Source organism: Schistocerca nitens, chromosome 1 (assembly GCF_023898315.1).
Source record: "Schistocerca nitens isolate TAMUIC-IGC-003100 chromosome 1, iqSchNite1.1, whole genome shotgun sequence".
Classification (NCBI taxonomy): Eukaryota; Metazoa; Arthropoda; class Insecta; order Orthoptera; family Acrididae; genus Schistocerca; species Schistocerca nitens.
In genome coordinates, this window is record NC_064614.1 from 139,937,242 (window position 1) to 139,959,617 (window position 22,376).

At 43.3% G+C, this 22,376-nt stretch overlaps 1 protein-coding gene across 1 annotated transcript in view; it reads left to right on the forward strand.

Moving 5' to 3' along the window:
* Positions 1 to 22,376, forward strand: part of LOC126220931 (proteoglycan Cow) — a 380,564-nt gene that overhangs the window by 48,228 nt on the left and 309,960 nt on the right. The window lies entirely within an intron of this gene.

A 22,376-nucleotide genomic window follows, 5' to 3' on the forward strand; every position in this document is an offset into this window, starting at 1 on the left:
GTGGTGCCGTGCGGCTAGGGCCTCCCGTCGGGTAGACCGTTCGCCTGGTGGAAGTGGATGTGTGTGATGTCCTTAGGTTAGTTAGGTTTAAGTAGTTCTCAGTTCTAAGGGACTGATGACCTCAGATGTTAAGTCCCATAGTGCTCAGAGCCATTTGAGCCATTTGAACCTGGTGCAAGTCTTTCGAGTTGACGCCACTTCGGCGACTTCCATGTCGATGGGGATGAAATGATGATGATAAGGACAACACAACACCCAGTCCCTGAGCGGAGAAAATCTCCGACCCTGCCGGGAATCGAACCCGTGCCGTTAGGTATGACTTTCCGTTGCGGTGAATGGTTGTGGTGAAGGTCATGTTCGTGAATTTCAAGATGTCCAAATGTTTGTGAATTCCTAAGGGATCAAACTGCTGAGGTCATCAGTCGCTACACTTACACACTACTTAAACTAACTTAGGCGAAGAACACACATACACCCAAGCCCGAAGGAGGACTCGAACCTCCAGTGGGAGAGGCCGCGCAATCCGTGACATAGCGCCTCGAACCGAGCGGGCATTTCGCGCGGCGCTCGTCACTTCGAAATCACTACAAAAGAAAAAGAAATTCGTATGTTAATCCGTGACTGGGTGAAAAAATGTCAGCTCGGGTTCTGAGCGAAGAAATTTTGTTAGATTACTCCGAAAACTATTTCACTCGCCGAATAGTGACATCAGAACAATTGACGGATTTTAAAGAGTTCTGGATGCTATAAGGCAAGAACACACAAGAAAGTGTGAAGCGTATTCGTTGGAATTTAAACTGTATTCTTGAAATTTGGTCATTTTAGGTGATGGTCGGAGACCGTGGCTGTTATATAAAATAAATTGTTGATGGTGTACAGCAGCCAGCCAGAAAGTGGATTCAGGTTACTTTATTCAAAAAGTACCTTCATCGGTATCGATTTTTTTTTTTTTTTTTTTTTTTCAATTCGTCATCAGACGGTTTTTTCGTTCTTCCATCAATACATAATATACATTGGTTTCTTGCAAGTTGGCTTTGGCTAAACAATAATTTACAAATTACAAATGTGTAACGAAAATGGTTGCGGTGCATATTTGTGTTGTAATGCAACTTACGTGAAATGTCCATCTGGCGCAATTGCATTAGCAAGAAAACTGCTAAAAATTGTAAAAAATATTCGAAACCAATTTGTGTCTTCAATTTATACATGACACTGATATTAGGAAGTCCAGACTTCCTATTACTCGTCCCTATGGTATTAATATAGCGTTACAAAGTGCACACTTAATAATTTTTTTCCAGGTGTCTGATGTGACACCGATTTGGGACTTTTCTAATCTCAGACCTACGGACATTAAGCTTTTCGGGTCGTACTAGTACAAATTAAATTTTCTGTTTCCATCGCTCGCTCCACACCTATATTTTTTCATAAGTTCCGTATTTGTATAGCTGTGCTTTTAATGAAGGCAGTGTCTTCACGATGACTTTATATTGACCTAAGAGCATCTACAGAAGTTTTCAAATGCAGATCTTTATTAATGACCCATGCAAAGCGCAACTCCGCAAAACAACAATTTTCTCAGTTTCCCATGTTGTATTTATTGGCTTGGTTCAAATGGCTCTGAGAACTATGGGACCTAACATTTGAGGTCAACAGTACCCTAGAACTTAGAACTACTTAAACCTAACTAACCTAAGGACATCACACACATCCATGCCCGAGGCAGGATTCGAACCTGCGACCGTAGCGGTCGCGCGGTTCCAGACTGAAGCGCCTAGAACCGCTCGGCCACATCGGCAGGCATGCCGGCCTGCATTTATTAGAAGGCCACTGATACGTCCTCCGATGGAAGCAATAAAAAATCTAAGTAGCAGTGAGGGAACAAGTTTATTTGTCAAAAATTAATAGCACATCGTCTCCGACGTGCATTGAAAGAAAAACCCTTAGAAAGTCGATTCTTCAACGAGACCAATACTACTTTTGGCTGCTGAAGGCTTTGATGCGTGTCTTCGGGTTAAAACGACGCAAGGTCCAGCGCAAGTGACCTGCATTGGAAGGCTGGACCAGGAAAACATTCAAAAGCAACATCATTCATATTCACATAGACCGGCATTATTTTAAATCTGGTTACAACTAAACAAACTTCCCAGTTGACCAGAAAGCAGCTTTAAACAGTTAAAAACTTTTTCATATCTCCAAGGCAATGAAATTTCGCCTGCAGTTATCGAGCCTCAAAATAATTAATAACAACATATTCAGAAAGTCAAGCCGGCCGCGGTGGTCTAGCGGTTCTGGCGTTGCAGTCCGGAACCGCGGGACTGCTACGGTCGCAGGTTCGAATCCTGCCTCGGGCATGGGTGTGTGTGATGTCCTTAGGTTAGTTAGGTTTAAGTAGTTCTAAGTTCTAGGGGACTTATGACCTAAGATGTTGAGTCCCATAGTGCTCAGAGCCATTTGAAGCCATTTCAGAAAGTCAGCCCTTTTAAAAAGCCAGAAGTTATCCCCGCAGTAAAGAGTTAGTGATGCTGTTCCACAACAATAAATAACAAACCTTATTCACAATGTTAGACTTTGTTTTAATGTTCGTTGCGTAGCAGTCTTAGTGGAGATTCATTTCTGCAGTGCCCAAAAAGAGATCTCCAGGGTTTCTACCTTCATAAATTAATAACACATTACATACACTGCATGTTGACAAGAACAGAGATTTACAAACTTCAGGATACAGACATTTGTATTCAATTTATATAATAGATATAAACAAAGAGTTACATTTTATTAGTATTTCTGGGAAAAACCGGAAAACTATTAATTTTCTTTCAGAATAATTATAGAAACAATAAGTATGACCGTAATTCAAATTTATGGTATTCATGGCAATAAATTTCAAAACGAATGAAATATATCGTAAACACAAAGATAATTGTGACTATTTTTTTGTCATCAGTTTTGTGACTGGTTTGATGCGGCCCGCCACGAATTCCTCTCCTATGCTAACCTCTTCATCTCAGAGTAGCACTTGCAACCTACTTCCTCAATTATTTGCTGGATGTATTCCAATATCTGTTTTCCTCTACAGTTCTTGCTCTCTACAGCTCCCTCTAGTACCACGGAAGTCATTCCCTCATGTCCGGACAGATTCATATCATCCTGTCCCTTCTCCTTATCAGTGTTTTCCACATGTTGCCTTGCTCTCCGATTCTGCGCAGAACGTCCTCATTCCTTACCTTATCAGCGCACCCAATTTTCAACATTCGTCTGTAGCACCACATCTCAAATGCTTCGATTCTCTTCTGTTCCGGTTTTCCGACAGTTCATGTTTCACTACCATACAGTGCAGAACTCCGGACGTACAATCTCAGTAATTTCTTCCTCAAATTATGGCCGATATTTAATATTAGTAGACTTCTCTTGGCCAGGGATGCCCTTTTTGCCATTGCTAGTCTGCTTTTGATTTCCTCCTTGCTCCGTCCGTCGTTGGCTATTTTACTGCCTAGGAAGCAGAATTCCTTAACTTGATCTACTTCGTGACCATCAATCCCGTTGGTAAATTTCTCGCTGTTCTCATTTCTAGTACTTCTCATTACCTTCGTCTTTCTTCGATTTACTCTCTGTCCATACTCTGTACTCATTAGACTGCTCATTCAGTTCATCAGATCATGTAGTTCTTCACTTTCACTCAGGATAGCAATGTCATCAGCGAATCGTATCATTGATATCCTTTCACCTTGTATTTTAATTCCACTCCTGAACCTTTCTTTTATTTCCATCATTGCTTCCTCGATGTACAGATTGAAGAGTAGGGGCGAAAGACTACATCCTTGTCTTACACCCTTTTTAATACGAACACTTCGTTCTTGGTCGTCCACTCTTATTATTCCCTCTTGGCTGTTGTACATATTGTATTGACCCACCTCTCCCTGTAGCTTACCACTACTTTTCGCAGAATTTAGAACATCTTGCACCACGTGTCTTGATTTTTCCTTAGTCTTGCTTCCATTATTAACCGCAACGTCAGAATTGCCTCTATTGCGTCTTTACTTTTCCTAAAGCCAAACTGATCGTCATCTAGCGCATCCTCAATTTCCTTTTCCATTCTTCTGTATATTATTCTTGTAAGCAACTTGGATGCATGAGCTGTAAAGCTGATTGTGCGATAATTGTCGCAATTGTTAGCTCTTACCGTCTTCGGAATTGTATGGATGATGCTTTTCCGAAAGTCAGATGCTATGTTCAAATGTTTGAAATGGCTCTAAGCACTATGGGACTGAACATCTCAGGTCATCAGTCCCCTAGACTTAGAACTACTTAAACCTTACTAACCTAAGGACATCACACACATCTATGCCCGAGGCAGGATTCGAACCTGCGGCCGTAGCGGTCGTGCGGTTCCAGACTGAAGCGCCTAGAACCTCTCGGCCACAGAGGCCGGCGAGGGACTATTCCGTAATCTTTTGCAAATGGAGAGCTCATCATGACAGTTCTTCAATTACAGGCCAGATGTCCTGTGGATAGACTTTACGTGTCTTGAATTCAGCGGTTTCCAATGCCTTGTGTATCCTCGTGCCGTTGATCGTGAAGTGATTACTCTTATGCTGGGATTCATGCTTTATTTCTATTTATAAAACGTATGATCAATACGGTGTAACATAAGAATTATGGTACATGCAGAATTACAATTTCGATTTCATTGGATATTGTTGTGAACTAATTTGTATGGGATTATCTAGTACGTGATGAAATCAGAGATGCACTGACCAGAGCCATTACACCCTCCATATGCTCCTTCACACAGACAGCTTATTAAGTTTTATGTAAAATTTGAAATTTTCGCGGCGAATCAACTGTTCAAAAAGATTTCGGGCAATGAAGTTTACGACGACCGGCTGTGCGAGCCCGAAATCTTTTTGAACAGCTTATGATGTTAACATGCGAGATGCAGTAATTCATCGTGGCGATGACCACAGATGTTAAGTCCCATAGTGCTCAGAGCCATTTGAAACATCGTGGGAGGGAGAAACCATTCTTTTTCTTGCAAGTCCCCCCACAACAATATCCCAATGAGGTACACAAATCGAGGAACAGTGTGAAAGCAGCACACATAGCATCTGTTGTGCTCGCGGCGTCACCGATGCCTGCCTGATAAAAAATGTAGGGGTGGCTGAAATTGGACGCGCGCGCTACCACACGCAGTACCAGGGATCAATGAGGGGGAAACTCGTGTGGCGATTCAGGTCGCCCAGAATAGACTATCATGGTCTGATGGCGGTACTGTGTGCCTGGTTGTTAGTGGAGTAGGTAACTCTTCCAGCTAACAGTAGCACGTTCTGCACGCACTCTGCGATAAATCTTGTGGATTGCTGCCTGAAAGTGTCATAGTTTCAGATCACCGATACCTTTTTCCTCGACCTTATATTCGACTTCGATTTACACGAAGCCCGCATCTCGTGGTCGTGCGGTAGCGTTCTCGCTTCCCACGCCCGGGTTCCCGGGTTCGATTCCCGGCGGGGTCAGGGATTTTCTCTGCCTCGTGATGGCTGGGTGTTGTGTGCTGTCCTTAGGTTAGTTAGGTTTAAGTAGTTCTAAGTTCTAGGGGACTGATGACCATAGATGTTAAGTCCCATAGTGCTCAGAGCCATTTGAACCATTTTTGATTTACACGAAAATTACTGGAACACCTGCGACTAGGAGGATAATTGCTACGTTGTATTCGGGAGTATTTAGAGTGGCATTGTCACTGTGTAGCTGAAGTCTAAAGAGTATCATTTTACGCGATTGTAGTTTTTACTATCATCAAGTTTCCCTTCCACTTTGCTATCTGTACGTATTATAAATTAAAAGTCTCTCACCCCTTTTTTCTGTCTGTTTGCGAAGCCTAATCTCAGGAACTACGTCAGGGATTTTAGTATGGTTTTCACTATGATTCACAAGGAAGATGCAGAGATGGACCTTCTAAGGGATGTATGCATTACACTTCACAAAATGGACATCGCCGACATTCAAGAAATGTTCAAAAGAAACCGTTAACATGCACCTTGAACACCGAATGAAAAATGGCGTGCCAAAGTGATGACGAAGGTTCGCACCATGAAGATCGAAGGCGAACTCCTTTGGCGTTACAAACCGTGCCCGGAGTTCAGCTAATTATCCACTCTTAAAGAATGCATATAGACTCTTATTGATGTAAGTGGGTGATGAGAACTGATAAAAAAAATGTCGTGACGAGGGCCTCCCGTCGGGTAGACCGCTCGCCTTGTGCAGGTCATTCGATTTGATGCCACTTCGGCGACTTGCGCGTCGATGGGGATGAAACGATGATGATTAGGACAACACAACACCCAGTCCCTGAGCGGAGAAAATCTCCGACCCAGCCGGGAATCGAACCCGGGCCCTTAGGATTGACAGTCTGTCTCGCTGACCACTTTTTTTTTTTAATCTCCTTTTTTCGCTTTTGTTCGTTGCATCTGCTCGGGGCGGACGTCGTAAGACATCCGTTTCAGTTCGTTGTTGATCGATTAACTCAGTTTTTTATTACAGAGGGCAGCTGACTGTCTGACCGAACACGCTGAGCTACCGTGCCGGCTAACCACTCAGCTACCGGGGGCGGATATGAGAACTGATGGATCGTCATGGCAAGCAACCGAATGCAAGACCGTATGTTGTAGAGCTTGCCGTGAAACTGGATATTCTGTAAGGAGTAGCCGCAGATAGTGCTAAACCATGTTTCGTGGCACGGAAAAGACAAACATCCAGAGGCTGAATTTGTCCAGAGGTTCCAGTTGGTCTGAATTACAATGTCACACACTTCTCAGGAGGGATACTTTGCTCTGAAGTGTGATTTTTTTATACGCCGACCAGGAATCAAAGAAAAACAAAGTTATTTTGAACAGCTGTTGGCCAAAATCAGTGCTCATAGCTGTAGTTCTCTTACGCCCATTTTCAAATCACGCTTGCTGTGACGTAAATGTTCTCTACTGCCCTTGCAAGATCACGTACACGAGAAAGAATCGTTGGGGACAGAGCACCACCAGCTTATCGCAGTACAATAAATAACTTTCCAGCCAGTTTACCATCCAGATTTACACCTGGAATAATTGTACATAAAACTATTAAGGCATTGATATTAGTACCGCTAATTTCCAGGGCTCCTTTCATAAGCATTTGCTCTTCAAATCCTGTTCGTGTTAATTAAAAACAAATTCCTTACTGAACGACAGGATAAGTTGGTTTATCCCGTCTATAAATTCTGAGGCGATTCCGCAGTTTTCTGTGCATTGTTTAGTTGAGCTTTGTTTGAAATTTCTTTATCTTACGCCATCCAATTCTGTATTACTATTTGAAGTTGTGGAATCCTCCACTGCTTCCCTTGAAATCACTGTAATCTATCGTCCGCAATTTGATGTTCTCAACGTAGCAGCTTACTATCATGCACATCCTGCAAACCATGTCAAGCCCCCCTTGAAACGCGCGAACACCAATTTTTGTAACAAGTGCGACTTACCCTCCCTTGACTATACGTAGTTTCTCTTATACACTGAACAGTCAAATTCCTGCGGACTTACTCGAAATCTGTTCGTAATTTTTTTTACATGCTGTAAAACTATGTTTAGTACGCGCTCCTTAGACAACGATTGTCCTTTACTACGTTTCACTGGAGACGGGATTTGTGGCTCCCTGCCCGACAAGGATAATGAACCACACGGCTCGACATATGTTTCAGTATCAGTTTCACTTGTTAAGCACTATCGTCATCATTGTACTCCCCATGTACATTGTACCCACAGTCAAGAGTATACGACACCACACATTACACTGACTCACCTCGTAGAAAAGCCAGTATTTAATCTGCCACTTCTTTCTCACTCTGCGTAATTCCTTGGGTTCGTTTATGACGAAATATCAACTTTGGCAACTGTTGTCGTAGATATAATGCAGTGTTTGCTTTTTTTTAATCGTTGTCATTGCAATGCTTTGATATCAACACCACTAGCGCTGTAGCACTGTTGTGAGTTACTCGTCGGTTAAGCAGTTCAACCAAGCTCCGTAGCCACGTGTTCTGCTCACCCTGGGACACCTCCAGCCCCGCCCCCTGTTGCCGTTAGCAGCCAATACTGAGGCTGCATGGTAGACAGTATGCGGGGCGTCGAATGCCGTAAACATCATTGGCCTTTTGCGACCTCGCACTCGAGGGGTTCCTTGTTAGTTCTGTCCTTGCGAAACCGAGCAGGGGACGGGGGTCGCCAGTTTATTATAACTTTTACAATCACTGTTCCGATCTTAAGTAATTTTCAAGTGGTTAAGCTGCAGTTCAGTATCTATGCTAAAGTTGGACGTTGCGCTGATGATAATCATACGTGTTTCATGGTACATACATAAAAAGTCTCGACAATAGACCAAAATTACTCACGTCTGAAAACACAGCTTTTACAAACACTAAAAAATGAATAAAAAGGGTGTAAGCGTCTACGGCTCATGTCTGCTTATGTCACCCAAACCATCTAAATAAAGGATAAAATACATCACCTCTTTACGAGAAAACTATAGAAACAAGCAGGTAAATGCAGCACTCGGGTCTACCAGTATGTGACAGACGAAATTAATTCTCTTGAAACCAGATTTGTGGTTTCTCCATGTGTCAGTAACGTACACAGTCTTGTCAATGCCAAGCAGGAACCAGCTCCAACGTATTTAAATAATTTGCTAAGACTAGTCAGTACTTAAGATGCACGCAGGCGTCTTGTTACAAAATCTTTGGTAGCACAGACAAATATACTCCTAGATACTAAGCTTAAGGTAACGAGGGATATAAAGACTTATTAAGATTGGTAAAAAAAACACAAAACAGACTTAAATTACAAAATATATTAAGAGACTACATATTCGTGAAGATGCGTACAATATCATGACATTGCTACAAATGTTATCGTATTACAAGGTATTCTGGAGGATGTCTTAATGTCACGTATTGTATTACTGAAGGGCTGGGACGTATAGTATGGGGCTCATGAATGCGTTACGCCATCAGGAACCTATGCATTGCAAATACGTTCATAAATGTTAAATCTAAAAATACACCGACTGTATTAAATATGATAAAAAAAACAGCGTTCTCACATCAGAATAATAAGTGGAAGACTTCATGATCGTGAATAGACGTATAATGCCATGGTACATTGGTACGTCTGCTTATGCTCTCGCAATCTAAGTAATGAAATGGCGTAGAAATAAAAGCAGCATGGGAAACATGATAAAGGACGACATGATGACGACAATTACGTAGAGCATTCAGCTACTATTCTTAAATAAAACGAATGAAGACTGAATTGAAATTGGCCATAAATAATGTATTAAATCAGTTTTTTCTTTTGACTTATCTTCTGGATGAGCCTTGAGATAGACATACGATTACATTTCTTCCAAATTATTCTTGGTTTTTCCCATCTGTGCTGTTGTTTATTCTCTTCGAGGTCAGTACCGAATGTGGAAGTGTTGCTGTCCTTTCGCCTGATACGTTCTTTAAACGTGGTTCTTAAGGAACGTCGTGTCTGTCCAATATAGTACTTCGGGCGTGTGCCGCAATGAATATTACAAATGATTCGTCAGGGACAGTCATGTGCGTCTGGTGACGCGCGCAGTACAGTATGTATGATAAACTGCTTGTGGTAAAGTTAGAGGCAAACACACCTAGCAGAGAAATTTCTGGTTCCAGTCGAACGCAAGCTGTATGTTTCATCTCCTTAAAGCAAATAAAAAAAAGTATCAGCTCCGTTCTGTGGTAACCTCAAAACGCAGCATGAAAAGCTGATTAAAATATTTAGCGGAAAAACAGCCACGTGTTATTAAATTAGGTCATGTGTTTTAACATATGATGAATTACGTCACGTGCCCTCCGAATGCAGGGAAAGTCGATAATGGTGTGTCAAGTTGCGGTTTGTTACCGCTGTTGCACAGATTAAATACGCCAAGCAGATGTTACATTTATGAAACAAAAATTACTGCAAACGTCGGTAGTGTAACATTGTAAAGAAAGATCGCCTTCGTATTGGTAGTAATATACTTCATCTACCATGTTCAGTTCGTAATTTACAGCCAGTCGGACAAACTATGAAAAGGGGAGGGGGATTAACAGCGAGAGCTCTTTGTGTAATTAACCTGGTTGTCAACTGACGCAAACTTATCACGAATCTCTAACTTTCAAACTTTAATGAAAGAGGATTGTTTGAATAAAACAGTTCTTGGAACAAAGTTTTGCTGATTTATTGAGCTAAGTCTACAGTGCGCTTCCGTAGCTTGTCGATTTCTTTATCGCTAAACCTGAAATTAATACGTCCTTCATGTCGGAGTGGAGTCTGCCATGGCTCGGATTGTTTTATAGCGCGTTAAACAGATTACATTGAGAGTCTACGGCCACAGTAACATTAAATTTGGGAGGTGACAAAATTTTGTCTGTAAACAGTGGTGCACAGCTTCTTGGAGCAACCAAAAGCTGCCGTAAGTTGTAAGATTGTGGTCAGGATTCGAACCTGCGACCGTAGCGGTCGCTCGGCTCCAGACTGTAGCGTCTAGAACCGCACGGCCACTCCGGCCGGCCTATTAGCTGTAGCATCTCTCACTTATACATGCGTCCATTGTCTTACTCAATTTTTCAGTAGTCACAGTGTGCACAAATTGACCGTCCATTCCACCGTACTGAGTACTATGTCACCAAAGTCGTATTATAAACCCCTTCTCCTTGTCATTTTCTATATACACCTTTCCGCGCCGATTCTGAGGACATTCCCCTTAAGCTTATATTAACCACTCAATTTTCTTCATTCTTCTGTAACACCGCATGTCAAACGCTTCTTGCTGTTGTTGTGGTCTTCAGTCCTGAGACTGGTTTGATGCAGCTCTCCATGCTACTCTATCCTGTGCAAGCTTTTTCATCTCGCAGTACCTACTGCAACCTACATCCTTCTGAATCTGCTTAGTGTATTCATCTCTTGGTCTCCCTCTACGATTTTTACCCTCCACGCTGCCCTCCAATACTAAATTGGTGATCCCTTGATGCCTCAGAACATGTCCTACCAACCGATCCCTTCTTCTGGTCAAGTTGTGCCACAAACTTCTCTTCTCCCCAATCCTATTCAATACTTCCTCATTACTTATGTGATCTACTCATCTAATCTTCAGCATTCTTCTGTAGCACCACATTTCGAAAGCTTCTATTCTCTTCTTGTCCAAACTATTTATCGTCCATGTTTCACTTCCATACGTGGCTACACTCCATACAAATACTTTCAGAAATGACTCCCTGACACTTAAATCTATACTCGATGTTAACAAATTTCTCTTCTTCAGAAACGCTTTCCTTGCCATTGCCAGTCTACATTTTATATCCTCTCTACTTCGACCATCATCAGTTATTTTGCTCCCCAAACAGCAAAACTCCTTTACTACTTTAAGTGTCTCATTTCCTAATCTAATTCCCTCAGCATCACCCAACTTAATTAGACTACATTCCATTATCCTCGTTTTGCTTTTGTTGATGTTCATCTTATATCCTCCTTTCAAGACACTGTCCATTCCATTCAACTGCTCTTCCAAGTCCTTTGCTGTCTCTGACAGGATTACAATGTCATCGGCGAACCTCAAAGTTTTTATTTGTTCTCCATGAATTTTAATACCTACTCCGAATTTTTCTTTTGTTTCCTTTACTGCTTGCTCAATATACAGATTGAACAACATCGGGGAGAGGCTACAACCCTGTCTTACTCCCTTCCCAACCACTGCTTCTCATTTTCCTGTTTTTCTACGGTCCATGATCCACTTCCATACAATGCTGTGCTCCAAGCGCACATTCTCATAAATTTCGATCTTTGGTACTAACAGGCTTCATTTGGGCAGGATTGCCTGTACTACTATACTTTTTATGTCCTCACTGTTTCGGCCGTCATGTGTTATTTTACTTGAAAGGTAACAGAATCCTTAAACTGTCTAATTCGAGATGTCTAATTAGAATTAATCGCTAATCCCATTCCTGTTGCTTCCCGTCACCGTTGTCTCTCTTCAGTCTATTCTGAATCCACATTCTGTACTCACTGGACCTTTCATTCCATCCAACATGCCTTACAGCTGTTCCACAAATTTGCTGAGGGTAGCAATATAATTAGGGAATGACATCACTGATAACGCCCTCTTCCACCGTGAATCTTAATCTCACACAGGAACCTTTATTTTCGTTACAGGTTGAACACAAGGTGGTAAAGACTGCACCCACTTCTTATACGCTTTTTAATCCGAGCACTTCATCCTTTGTGTTCCATTATTATTGTTCCCTCTTGGTACATGTATAAATTGGATGTTTCCCATCTTTCCCTACACCTTAAACCTATTGCAGAGACCCGGGGTGGATAGCCTCTACAGTGGCGGGTTTGAGCTGAGGCGGTGCGTTTTTGCCAGGTTAGTGACTGATGGTCGCTCGTCGAAACATCATCATCAGTCAAAAATTTTATTGGAGAACAAACTACAACACATATAGCGATGCTCTACGGTGGCAACGCCCCACTGGACGTATGCTGAAGACAGCTACTGCAGCGATGCTGATGCAATAGGTAGCACGTGTACCTTAAATTTATTCATGTTATATGGAATGCTTTGAAAAGAGCAACTTTATTACAAATTTATAAAATAATTTCTACTGTTTCAGTCACATTTTTACTATTATTAAACTAGCACGATGCGTTTCGGCAGCTGTGTGTGCCAGTGAGGCTATGTATCGACATAGAAGAATTTTTGTTGTTAATTTACACTGCTGGCCACCGTAAATGCAACACCAAGAAAGACAAGAGGTAGCACAACAAAATTTATTTTGTAGATAACATGTTGACCAAGTATCAAATGATTACGTTTACAGACGACTGTGACATGTGGTTCCTGGCAGAATCAGTAGCCAGAGTAGCCGCCATTGTTGGAGATCACCGCTGCCACACGTCTCGGCATTGAGTCAAAGAGACGTTGAATGTGTTCCTGGGGTACAGCAGCCCAAGCAGCTTCCACACGTTGCCAAAGATCATCTGGTGTGGCAGCTGGGGATGTAATCTGGGTCACTCGTTGAGCAACCATGGACCACATGTTTTCTATCGGCGAAAGATCGGGAGAGCGAGCCGGCCAGGGAAGCAGTTCAATCTGGTTATTGGCGAAGAACCTTTGGACAATGCGTGCCACGTGTGGTCGCGCATTATCCTGTTGAAATATGGCTGTGGCCGAGCCCTGAAGGTAAGGAAGGACAACTGGCTCCAGCACCTCGGATATGTAGCGCCGGCTATTTAAAGTACCGGCAATGCGTACTAGAGGCGTGCGAGAGTAATATCCAATACCGCCCCATACCATAACACCCGGTGCAAGACCAGTGTGCCGGTGCATAATGCAGCTGTCCAGCATCCTCTCTCCACGGTGTCTCCACACTCGAATCCGACCATCGTGGTGCTGCAGACAGAAGCGTGCCTCGTCAGTAAAGACAACGTCATTCCATTCTGCCGTCCACATCCGTCTGTCATCACACCATTGGCGACGGAGACGTCTGTGGTTCTGCGTCAATGGTAGACGAAGCAATGGACGTCTTGCGGACAGACCACTCTGCTGTAAACGGCGTCGAATGGTACGCGCAGACACTGGATGATGCGTTACAGACGCAATGTGCTGTGCTATGGTTCGGGATGTCACTGAGCGATCCGTCACTGCCATGCGCACAATTTGCCTATCAGCACGTGCAGTGGTGCACCGAGGTGAATGCGATCGACCACGTCGGTCCGTCGTACCCTCCTGCATCCAACGGTCACATATCCGCATTACAGTTGTTTGGTTTCGTCCAACACGACTAGCGATTTCTCTGTATGATAATCCACAATCTCGGTAAGCCACTATCCTTCCTCTTTCGAACTCGGATACTTGATCAAAAGATGTTCGCTGTTGTCTACGAGGCATAACTGATCGTCTTGTGAAACAACCACAAGGTAAACACACGTGCCGAACGTACACTCGTCGAAATCGCCAAGCCTTAAATGGCGCTATGAGGTGGCGCCACAGGCGCGCGTGATGTGCGTCTGCGCTGAAATTCTAATCAGTTGCATATCTCATCGCTGCAAACTCATGGTGTAAATTTCACTTGATTCGGATGCTTCCTTCAGGGTGTTGCATTTACGGTGGCCAGCAGTGTATATATCTGGGCACAGGGCACAATCCCCCATTTCGATGTTCTGGAGGGGATTGACGAAGTGGAGGTGACCATGAGAAAAGGTGGAATAACCAACGAAAGGTTATCGTTCCACGAGTCGAGAAGTGTAATGTGACGTTTGAACGTGGTGGGGGAGCTAGAAAATATGAAAAGGGAAAAGCTAAGGCTCAATCTAGATATAGAAGGGGGGGGGGGGCGGGGGGGGGGGGGTTACTGAAGTGAAATGGAAAGAAGACACGGATTTCCGGTCAGATGAGTATAGTGTAATAACAACAGCAGCAGGAAATGGTATAACGGGACTAGGATTGCTCATGAATAGGGACGTAGGGCAGAGAGTGTGTTACAGTGAGCAGTTCAGTGATAGGGTTGTTCCTATCAGAATCGCCAGCAAACCAACACCGACAACAATAGTTCAGGTATACATGCCGACATCGCAAGCTGAAGATGAAGAGATAGAGAAAGTATATAAGAATATTGAATGGGTATTACAGTACGTAAAGGGAGATGAAAATGGGGGACTGGAATGCAATTGTAGGGGACGGAGTAGAAGGAAAGGTTACAGGAGAATATGGGCTTGGGACAAGGAATGAGAGAGGAGAAAAACTAATTGAGTTCTCTAACAAATTTCGGCTAGTAATAACGAATACTCTGTTCAAGAATCACAAGAGGAGGGGGTATACTTGGAAGAGGCCAGGTGATACGGGAAGATTTCAGTTAGATTACATCATGGTCAGACAGATTCCGAAATCAGATGCTGGATTTTCAAAAATGTTCAAATTTGTGTGAAATCTTATGGGACTTAACTGCTAAGGTCATCAGTCCCTAAGCTTACACACTACTTAACCTAAATTATCTTAAGGACAAACACACACACCCATGCGCGAGGGAGGACTCGAACCTCCGCCGGGACCAGCCGCACAGTCCATGACCGCTCGGCTAATCCCGCGCGGCTGCTGGATTTTAACTGACGTTTAAGAGACCTGGCAAGAAGAATCAGTGCGCAGAGAAGTGAGATACTGAAGTACTAAGAAATGACGAGGTACTCTTGATGTTCTGTAGAACTATAGATACAGCCGTAAGGAATAGCTCAGTAGGCAGTTTAGTTGAAGAGAAATTAACGTCAGTAAAAAAAGGCAGTCACAGGAGCTGGAAAGAAAAACATAGGTACAAAGAAAGTAGCTGGCAAGAAATCAAGGGTAACAGGAAAAATATTTCAGTTGATAGACGAAAGAAGAAAGTACAAAATTGTGCAGGGAGATTAAGGAATACAGAAATACAAATCGCAGAGGAATGAAATAAATGGGAAGTTCGGAGAAGGCTGCATGGCGAAACGGCAGAAGCGAAAAAGAAATTATTTTCGGGAGGAGCGACTCAGCATATTGGAAAGTCGAAACAACCTACGGTGAAATTAAAAGCCAGGTTGAAAAAATTACGAGTGCATCGAGAATTCCACTGTGAAATGCAGAGGAGAGCAAACAGACGAAAAGAGCACATTGAAGACATATATGAGGAGGAAGACGTGTTCGATGGAGTGATAGAAAAAAACAGGAGTCGATATAGTAGAGATAGGGGATCCAGTATTAGAATCAGGATTTAAAAGAACTTTGTAAGACCTAAGATCGAATAAGGCAAAGGGGTTAGAGAACATTCCATCAGAGTTTCTAAAATCATTGGGGAAGTGGCAACGATACGACTATTTAAGTTGATTTGTAGAATATATGAGTCAGGCAATATACCATCTGACTTTCGGAAAAATATCATCCGCGCAATATACACACAGCAAATAACTGTGGATGTAGGAGTCCCACCGACTGGGAGGCGCCTAGTCTACAGAGCTGGACTCAGTGCGAGGGGTAGGCGTGAGGGTGGAGGGTCTTGCACAACCATGTTGCCCCGTCTGCTGGCGTAGAGCTCCCCTGGTAGACGGTGCTGCCACACTGAGGTACATGTGGGTAAAAAGTAATGGGTCTTTGCACTGGTTCGGCTCTGACGTGTTTTGCCGAAGCACCTCTTCGAACTACGCACACAGGAAGAAGACCGTACCTTGGAAGTGTGGTAACCGGCGTTTTGATGCCACATTCACCCTGCCTTTCTGCTGTTGCGGACGTTACTGCGTCGCTGGCGCCTGACTCAGTGGCCTTGCTGCGTCTCACGTAATTGTGTTTTGGTTTGCTTCGTTCTCGCCCGCTTCTATGATCCTTTGCAACAGCCGTGGCAGTGTGGCTATTATACTCAAATAGTGACGGCACTCCACTGTTTTTGTACATTTTGCAATGTCAAACGCTGTTTCTAGCTTGACAGATGCTAAGTCATGTTTTCATTATCATGCGCAACGTCAGATTTACTTCTGCCTTTTCTTTTTTGAATCGAAGCACTTCTCTCTTGATGTCAGTGTTTCCGTCTTTCTCTGTGGCTTATACCGAATTTTTCGGAGTTTTTCAGTCGTGCAGCTTAACTTTGCAACATGCCCCTGCTTATAGCAGCATCCTTGCCTGAAAATCGTCGATATGAAAGGGAACAAAAACAAGACGACATTTATCACACTGTGAACATTAATCATCCGCAGGCTGATCCTATTAGGGCGAGACAAGCCGTTTTTTCTACATCTATCTATCTACATCTACATGGATACTCCGCAAATCACATTTAAGTGCCTGGCAGTGGGTCCATCGAACCACCTTCACAATTCTCTATTATTCCAATCTCGTATTTCGCGCGGAAAGAATGAACAGCTATATCTTTCCGTACGAGCTCTGCTTTCCCTTATTTTATCGTGGCGATTGTTTCTCCCTATGTAGGTCGATGTCAACAAAATATTTCCGCATTCGTAGGAGAAAGTTGGTGATTGGAATTTCGTGAGAAGATTCCGTCGCAACGAAAAACGCCTTACTTTTAATGATTTCCAGCCCAAATCCTGTATCATTTTTGTGACACTCTCTCCCATATTTCACGATACTACAAAACGTGCTGCCTTTCTTTGAACTTTTTCGATTTACTCCGTCAGTCCTATCTGGTAAGGATCCCACACACCGCATCAGTATTCTAAAAGAGGACGGACAAGTGTAGTGTAGGCAGTCTCCTTAGTAGGTCTGTTACATTTGCTATGTGTTCTTTCCAATTTAAGTTGTTCGTAATTGTAATACCTAGGTATTTAGTTGAATTTACGGCTTTTAGATTAGACTGATTTATCGTGTAACCGAAATTTAACGAGTTCTTTTTAGCACTCATGTGGATAACCTCACACTTTTCGTTATTTAGGGTCAACTGCCACTTTTCGCACCATTCAGATATTTTTTCTAAATCGATTTTGCAGTTTGTTTTGATCTTCTGTTGACTTTATTAGTCGATAAACGACAGTGTCATCTGTCATCTTACATTTTACTTTGTCTCAGTGGGTGTGTACCTTATTGTTCAGCGTCCACTGTAAGGACAACGTCATCTGGGAACTTGCCGGCCGCGGTGGTCTCGCGGTTAAGGCGCTCAGTCCGGAACCGCGCGACTACTACGGTCGCAGGTTCGAATCCTGCCTTGGGCATGGATGTGTGTGATGTCTTTAGGTTAGTTAGGTTTAAGTAGTTCTAAGTTCTAGGGGACTGATGACCACAGATGTTACGTCCCATAGTGCTCAGAGCCATTTGAACCATCATCTGGGAACCACTGCCTTGTATTTCTCCGTTTGGTTGGCACGTATTGTATCTATCAACTCTAAAAGATAACAAACATGTCGAATGTAAGTGGTAATTTCATACGGTTGCGAAATACAAGTACATAAATTGGTAGTTATTCGAGGTTGTAACACGTACCAACAGACCCACCACATCTTGGCTCTCGGCTCTGGCTCTGAGCACTATGGGACTTAACATCTGTGGCCATCAGTCCCCTAGAACTTAGAACTACTTAAACCTAACTAACCTAAGGACATCACACACATCCATGCCCGAGGCAGGATTCGAACCTGCGACCGTAGCGGTCACGCGGTTCCAGACTGAAGCGCCTAGAACCGCACGGCCACACCGGCCGGCACACACTACATCTTGAAAATGCCTACAAACATTCCCCGTTTCTTTGGCTGCGTTGCTGAATTGGTCGCGGGAAGGCTTGCACGGCACGGCCTAAGATACACTGCGGAATGGCGCTTATTTTGCAGCGAATGTCAGCCTTATGTTGGGTAAACGATTAATAGAGACCTTTCCTTTCGCCGCTGATAAAGTAATTCAGAGCTCTTGAATCTAGTTGACGGTATGGGCACTTCACAAGGCCAGGGCCTGGTATTAAATGGTTTCACAATATTTGATGGAATTTGGGCATACTTTGGCGTGCTGTGTGAGCCATTGCAGCACCGTACCTACTGAAATATAAATTATAATCAGCCAGCTCTTTTGTTGGAATTCGGAATGAGGAAATTTTACAGTTGAGGTCGGCACTCACGGTAGCTACCCGCAAGGCGTCATCCCCAGTACATTAGGGACTAATCGCTGACACGCCAGCTGCACGCCACCCCGCAACTTTTGGACTCCCCGGGTGTAACCTCAGACTGCTTTCCCTTGCCAAAGATTTAGTAACGAAATTTTGCATATTTTTTCACCTGACACTGTCTTACGACCATCACCCTTGCAGCGCTTATCGAAATATTTAGACTCCAAACAAGCCTAGAATGTAAAGTTAACCAATATTATTAATGACCACTTGGGTGCTGCACTCCCGCTAGTGAATTGAAAATACACGTCACTAACAACCACTCTGACGTAATGTAACTGTGTTACGACCTCGATCAGAACTGTTGCAAAAGGCTGTCATTTGGGTTCCGAAGCGTGAGGTGCATATAATTCAATTATTTTACGCTTTCACTTCAATGGCAGCGTGAGCTGTTATTCTGATAACGTAACAGTATCCACGGAACAACAGTGCTTATATTCAGCACTGGCTTAGTGCCAGCGTTTCCATCTCAAGTTAAATACTAACACTAAATGATACCTGCCGTCAGTATTGGAAGAATAAAGTTTGTACTTTACTTTTGTATTTAACTGAGAAATATTACTGAAACCTTTTCCTTTTGTATGCCCAGTTCACTTGAAAAAAAGATCGATGGAAACAAGATCATTACGACTTGGCATTTTAGCTGTTAATGATGAAAAACATTACTCTGTGATAATTAGTAATATTCAGATATGAAATTTTCACTCTGCAGCGGAGTGTGCGCTGGTTTTGAAACTTCCTGGAAGATTAAAACTGTGTGCCGGACGGAGACTCGAACTAAGCCATGTCTCCGCAATATCCTTTCTTCCAGTAGTGCTAGTCCTGCAAGGTTCGCAGGAGAACTTCTGTGAAGTTTGGAAGGTAGGAGACGAGGTACTGGCGGAAGTAAAATTGTGAGGACGGGTCGTGAGTCGTGCTTGGGTAACTCAGTTGGTAGAGCACTTGCTCTCGAAAGGCAAAGGTCCCGAGTTCGAGTCTCGGTCCGGCACGCAGTTTTAATATTCAGATAGCTTGGACTTTACGTTAAACTTTAAAATGAATGCAAGTCAGAGTTAATCACTGTAGCATATGTTACCATTCAAAACACACAGTCTCATTCTTGATAGAGAACTTCAATAATCTTTTTTTAAGTAAACGACTTGGTAACACTGTTGTTGCAAATAATGAACCAATATTTCTAAAATGGCAAAAATAAACTGGATAAGGAATGTTTGTGGGTAAAATAATTAAAACTAATCACCAAGATTCAATAAACTATACTGTACCAAAACCAAAGTTCAAGACATACACTAATGTGGCTTACTCTGTAAACAGTTGTAGATATGATTTTTCAAGTAAGATTTTGATAAAGGCTTACACCGCTCCACGCGGTACTATTTGCGTGATTCCGCAGAATCCGACGCGCATTTCGTCAGGGTGGACAACTGCAATTGGTAGATAGAATACGTACCACCCAGTATTCGACAAGCACGGTTAAGAAATCCAACGCAGCAGAGTTGGACGAAATGTTTCCAGTGCTGACGTGGAGTGATTTAGAGGGGCAGCAGGGAGAACCTAAATCAGATGGCACCGTGCGCCTCCCGGCTCGATCAGGCACCGAGCGTCCAGTGTGTTGTCGAGAAGGTTGGTGGGCCTGGCGGACGCGGGGTGATCAGTGCGCAGGCGCAGCACGGCATCCATCAGCGGCCAGACAACAGATTAGCGGGCCGGGGGGTCCCCTCCCCAGCGTGCCGGGGTCTACGACGGATCGCTGCTGCTGCTCCGTGCGACCGCGATTTACCGAGGCTATCCGGTGCTTCGCCCGCTCCCAAATGGAGATTTATCCTTCCCGGTTTTCCATAGCGCTCTCACCGGCACTGCTTAGCCGTTATCTGCCGGGAAAAATTGCTTTTCTCCTACTCCTTTTCACACAGTAACTTTGAATTGTTTCATGCGTTCATTTCGTAAACCGACCATTCTCCACTTGCGTTATGTAATTGTTACGATCAGTGTGGCTTTAGCACAGGTAAAGGAACCAGAGAGGCAGTTCTGCAGTTGAGCTATATCACTGAAATAAAAGCGAAAAATACTCAAAACACGTTAATAGGATTTTTTGACCTAGAAAACGCGTCCGGTACTGTAAAATCGTGCAACAAGTTTGAGATTCTGAGGAAAATATGGGTAACTTACAGGGAAAGACGGGTAATATACAATCTGTACAAGAACCAAAAGGGAACAACAAGAGTGTAAGAAAAAGAACGAAGCTCTCTGATTAAAAGGGGTGCAAGACAGAGATGTAGTCTTTCGCCCTACTGTTCAGTCTGTACATCGAAGAAGCAATGACGGAAATGAAGGAAAGTTTGGAGAGTGGAATTAAACATCAAGGTGAAACGTTAAGAATTATGAAATTCGCTGATGACATTTCTACACTCAGTGAAAACGAAGAAAAATTGGAATGAACAGTCTACTGAGTACAGAATACGGATTGAGAGTAAAATGAAGTAAGACGAAAGTAATCAGTGGCAGCAGAAACGGAGAAACTGAACATCAGGATTGGTGATCACGAAGCAGATGAAGATAGGGAATTCTGCTACTAACGCCGCAAAATAGCAAGGAGGACGTAATTAGCAGACTAGCAACGGCGAAAGGTGCTTTCTTGGCCGAGAGAAGTCTACTAGTATCAAATGTAGGCCTTAATTTGAGGAAGAAACTTCTGTGAATGTACGTCTGGAGCACAGAGTGGTGTGGCAGTGAAACATGGACTGTGGGAAACCAGAACAGAAGAGAATCGAAGCGTTTGAGATTTGATGCTACAGAAGAATGTTGAAAATTAGATGGTCTGATAAGGAGTGAGAATGCTCTCCGCAGAATTGGCGAGGAGAGGAATATATGGAAAACACTGACAAGAGGAAGTGACTGGTTGCTAGGACATGTGTTAAGACATCAGGGAATGAGCTCCATGGTACTAGGGGGAGTCGTGGAGCGTGAAGACTATGGGGGAAGACAGAGTTGCAATACATCCAGAAAATTATTGTCGATATGTAGGGAGAAAGTGTTTCTCTGCGATGAAGAAGTCGGCGCAGACGGGCGACACCAAACCAGTTAGAAGATTGATGATTCCAAAAATCTTTCTCTATTTAAAAAACGGCATAACGAATCCACTATAATGTGTGCTTATTTACGCACAAACAGTTTTGTTCAAACGACGATTTTCATATCACAGATACTATTACAACAGCATGAAAGATGATTTCTTCGCACCGGATGCATAATGATTATCAGTTGCAGCATTTTTCAAGTCTTACATGCGTCCCTTATCCCACACATTTTGCTATTGGTCACTGTGTGCACAAATTGAGAGTCCATTGCCCAGCCTACCGCCCCACCAAAGTTGCATCGTAAAGTGACGACTGAATTAGCCGATGTCTCTGAATTACGATGACAAAATCTGTGGCTGTATTTGAATATGATGCCGTTTATTTTTCTTAAAACGTTTCGGTACCACACGGTGCCAACTTCAGGCCGCGAACGTAACCTGGCAACCACAACGGTTTTCATGTGCGATGAACAGAGTCGAATGCAGTGGGCCAAAATTAAATGTATTCCGTACCTACCTGAGTCTGTTTTCATAGGAGCGCAGCGTTATTGAGAGGTTGAAGCGATGGGTTGGAAGTTGAAGTTGTCACACAAAGAAAATATTTATTCCAAA